Source organism: Nannospalax galili, unplaced genomic scaffold (genome assembly GCF_000622305.1).
Source record: "Nannospalax galili isolate Female #2095 unplaced genomic scaffold, S.galili_v1.0 scaffold165, whole genome shotgun sequence".
Classification (NCBI taxonomy): domain Eukaryota; kingdom Metazoa; phylum Chordata; class Mammalia; order Rodentia; family Spalacidae; genus Nannospalax; species Nannospalax galili.
The window spans coordinates 148194-153037 of NW_008352715.1; positions in this window are offsets into that span (position 1 = coordinate 148194).

The following is a 4844-nucleotide window of genomic DNA, read 5'->3' on the forward strand; positions in this document are numbered from 1 at the left end:
TTAGGGACATTTTCCACTCCATAATTTCAATTTTCCCTACTGTTTTCCTTTTGAAAATTGCTTTACCTCTCACTGTTTACGAGTGCTTGTTCCTTTTCTTTTGGAATGCTGTTAAAATAACTAGTTCACAACGCTTGTCTGATAACTCAACATTTGCGCCATCTCCCTGCTCTTTTTCCAAAGCTGTCTTACAAGTTTTTATACCAACTGGAGTTTTACCCTTGTTGCCCAGTAATTTGGAGTTTTCTTTCATAGGAATCCCACAAAATGTACTAACTGGCACCAACTTAGAAGTTCTGATTCTTTCATTTCATGCCAGTTTGCTTGCCTTTCTAGTATCCTCAGCTGACTGACTTTAGTCGCTGTTGAATGGTTTGTATTATATTTGCATATGTCTTGAACTTAGTTTCCCTAGGTTAAGTTTAATTCAATATGAATTGCTTAGTCATGATACATGTATTTTTATTCATTTTATCACTACTACTTAGATTGGCTAATTCTATTGCTCTCTTTTCAAGTTCAGAAGCTTTTTCGCTAATATTTTCAATGCAAATTTTAAATAATTTCAAGAAATTTAATATCATTTGCTATAATTTTTCACATTAATTTTTACTAAAGATTTTCCTTTGCATTGCTTTATAGAGTCCATTGTTTTCTTTAAGATTCTCTCTTGTCATTTATTATGGCATCATTCATCAAGACATAAAAATTAATATTTAATAGTTGATTTATATTCATTGTATTTTAAATCTAATCATGTAGTCTGTTTCTCTTGATTTCTGTCTATTATATAACTAGACATCTTTGTGGCCATATTGTAAAGCCTTGTTTCTGTTGTCCTCATTTAAAGAATGTCAGTTTTATACTTTCAGGGAATCAAATGGTTTTTGGTTTGCCTGAATTTCTGTCTTCTTGGCATTTTATTTAGCACTGGGAATTCAAAGTATGTCCCAAAGTTCCTGAGCTCAGTGGGACCCTACTTCAAACCATTTTTGTCTCTAGAGAACTTTGTAAATTGTTCCAAGGCAGACAGCCAGTGAAGACCTGGGAAACATCTCATGATTTTCCATTTCACACACAGTGCATTATTTTTCTACCTGTTGTAGAGCATCTGTAACGGATTATTATATACCCTGTGCATGTTTATGATAGCTTAGGGAAACATAGCATTCTGGAATCAGTCGTTCGACCTGACCAGAAGAGGAAGTTTTATTCATTACCATCGAACTTTTCTTCCTTATCAGCTCCCTATACAAATGTCATGTCCTTCCCTGGAAAGAAGCTAGCAAGCACAGTCCTTTAAGACCACAGGTCTTTCTCTGGCTACCAGCTTATTCTCTGTTTTCCTCCACAGCCAGTCTCACCAAGGCATCCTCTAATATGGTCATTTAACCACTGCCATTCATTCATCTTCATATTGAAATCTTCCATCTAGCTCCATGATGAGTTTGAAGAAATAATTTATGTTTGACAGCTACTTTTCTTTGTTATTAAATGAAATGTGATTATTCTTCCAAACTTAAGGAAAAAAAGTTGACTTATGTTTTAATCTTTTCAATGCTTTTCACAATTTGAAGAATATTCTGATTTACATTATTTAAATAAAAATGTGTCACTTAAAGAAAACTAATCAGCCTGGGATCACTTAATTTGGAGGCTTTAAGAGGTTAAATGATATAGTAAGTTTAGAAATGAATAATTTTCTTTATGTGATTTAGTAATAATCTGTGAAGATATGTTTTCAATTTTAACTTTGATGTATGGAAAAAATAAATATTTAAATATTATTCTAACATAATATAGAGCTCATAAATACATACTTTCTGAAAAGTTGTATTTTAATTTTACATATTAAAGTTTAAAAATACATACCTGATAATCACAAATGCTTTAAAAGTACTGAATTTGCAGGGTTCACGTGATACTAAGGAAGATATATTAGGGGAAATCTGTGCTAAATGAGGCAAAATGTAGTTTTAAAAATGATAGAGATGCTGGTGTCAAAGAAGACTGTAAAATACTTGAATAGCATTGTTTTATGAGTTGATTTTTGTCACACCAAAGGGATTCTGACATGTATGTTAGTAGAATAATATTGACTTTGTAAATAGACAAAAAGTTCACTTTATTCACTTACTTTCATCTGCTGTGTCCTGTCCTGGCCCGTGAACCCAGGGCTCGAATGAAAACTTACTCATTCTAATTACTCATTCTATTTAAGGTTATGGTCACCTTTCCCACAATGACTTCCTTGGTATTATGTGCTCTCTGGTGTTCTTACTGATGTGTGTTATATGCTTATTTATTTTTATTATTTTTGTCTTTTTGAGACAATGTCTCCCTGTAGCCCCAATTGACCTGGAGCTCCCTATATAGGCCAGGCTGGCCTTGATCTCACAGAGATTCAGCTGCCTCTGCCTCCAGAGTGCTGGGATTAAGGGTGTCGGCCACCACAGCTGGCATGATTATTTATTTTTATATCTTGAATAAAATTTGGTCAGTAATACATATTGACTGGAATGATACTAAACACATGATACAATTTTTTCCTACCTTTATCTTTATTTAAAATAGAAATCAATTGGAATAGTTATCAATTAAAGTAATTACAGGTATAGCTAAGTAACCCCAGATAATAGGTCAAAGAGATAAGAATAAGAAAAGTATCACATTTGGTTGAAAGAATTTGTAAGCATGTATATACACTCAAATGTTTCTATCTTGACTCACCAGATAACATTGCCGATGTGTGATATTTGGAAGTATTTTCATTTCCATACCAGCTATGACATGTTTAGTTAAATATCCTTTGTAACATTTACTTTGTTAGTATATTGTGATATATAGGAACTTCTGATGGCTTAGTTCTGAAGACAAAAGTCCCAATACTTTTGGTATTCAGAGCTCACTAGAAGGAACATTCATAATCCCCAAATCAAGTGTTCTGGTAATTTGAAGAGAGAAGATACATGTGCAATCCTAGCTGAGCAGGGGACAAAATTAAGAGGACACTGATAGAACTAGAAAGCCTCAGCTTGTCTTTCCATCCCAGTTGTAGCAAAGGACTGGCAGGGAGAACAGGCTGCCCTAGGGAAAGAATCAAGCTCTGCAGGAACATCAGCTGTGATGGTGTATCTCCTTTTTCACCTTGAGTGGGATCTAGAATCACCTAGAAAACAATCCTCTGGGCATTCCCGTGAATGATAATCTAGATTAAGTTAGCTCCTGTGAGCAATTATCTAGATTAGGTTAATAAAAGTAGAAAGACCTGCCCACTACAGGCAGTGCCATTCCTAAGCTGGAGTCCTGGACAGAATAAAAAGGGAAAGCAAGCTGAACAGCAACATTCATCACTCTGTGCTTCCTGACTGTGGATGTGATGTGACCTGCTGCCTTGCCTTCCCACCTGGCAGAATGTATTCCCTTATGCTGTAAACCAGAATAAACCTTTCTTCTCTTACATTTCTTTTGGTCAGGCATTTTGTCACAGCAGTAAGTAACTCATATAAGCTGTATGGCAATGTTAACGTATTGTAGAAAATATTTTGAGAATAAAGATCCAGTAGACCAGATTTTTTTATGCACACATGTAAATATTAGAGGAAAGCTTTGGGAGGAATCCCAAAATACTGGGATAGTGGGAAGTTCAGACTCTGATTTTGAATATACTTTCACAGTGTCCACACAACTCTAGCTGCTGTCAGGTCTTGTTTCTGCAAGTTCCTTACCCTTCCTTGGTCTTTTTACGACAACACTTTTTAAACACTTAGGCTAAGTTGCTGAAAGTAAACTAGAGAAATAGTGTGATGAAATTTTAAAGATGCATAGTCAGTAAAAATCATTCCTGTTAAATTTTTCACATTAATATGAGATTTTTGATAACACTTGCTCTGTTTCTAATGCCTTGAAGAAACTGAGGAAAAGTCCTGGATCTACTATAAAACTAAAAATATACGTCAATTTCTTCGTCTCCTATAATATGCAGATAAAAGGAAGAATGAAATAATACCATAGGATGGTTTTGTCATAAACTGATTTTCAGACATAATTTTCTTAGTGGGCATTGAATAGTAATGATCTTTTAAGCTGTTATAAAAATTTCAGGAGACTGAGAAAATAGGAATTTTTCAACCCTCAACTACTTCCTCACCATATCATGGTAGCTCTTCTTCCCAAATATCCTGTGCTGCATTTGGTCTCAAACCTGTGCTTAAATTGTCCTGAGGTTGCCTTTCCTCTGTTTACACTTCACTTTAATCACCTTTTACTGTTTTAGATCCTTCCTCAACACCGCTTGAAAGGTCCTTCCTTCTCTTTGACTCCTATCCCTTCCCTTTTGTATGCCTATCAGTTAGTATGACTGGGAGATGAATCAAGGCATCTTACAATTAACACTTGATGTCTCAGTCTCCCCACTACATTGTAACTCCTTGAAGACAAGTTTTATGCTTATTTTTCAATTTTCCTAGTCCTTAAGAGTTTCTGGTATGCACAGATATATAGTAATTATTTGTTAGAAGAGTGAAGGAGTGAATTAACTAGAAAAAGGAAGTTGATTCAAATTTTAAAAATGCAAAACAGCCCTAAGTAAAAAATTTATAAAATTTGTCAGTATGAAGAAATTTTTATAATACCTAATTGAGCATAATTTTATTATAGTTCAGAATTACATATATACAGTATAGTGAAAGAAAACTACAGTCATCATAATCTTAAATGATGAAACTCCATTCTCAATCTGACATCCTGTCTTATCACTAACCTTCTCATAGGAAGGTATATTTGTGTGTGTGTGTGTGTGTGTGTGTGTGTGTGTGTGTGTATGTGTCTGTGTGGGAGAGAGA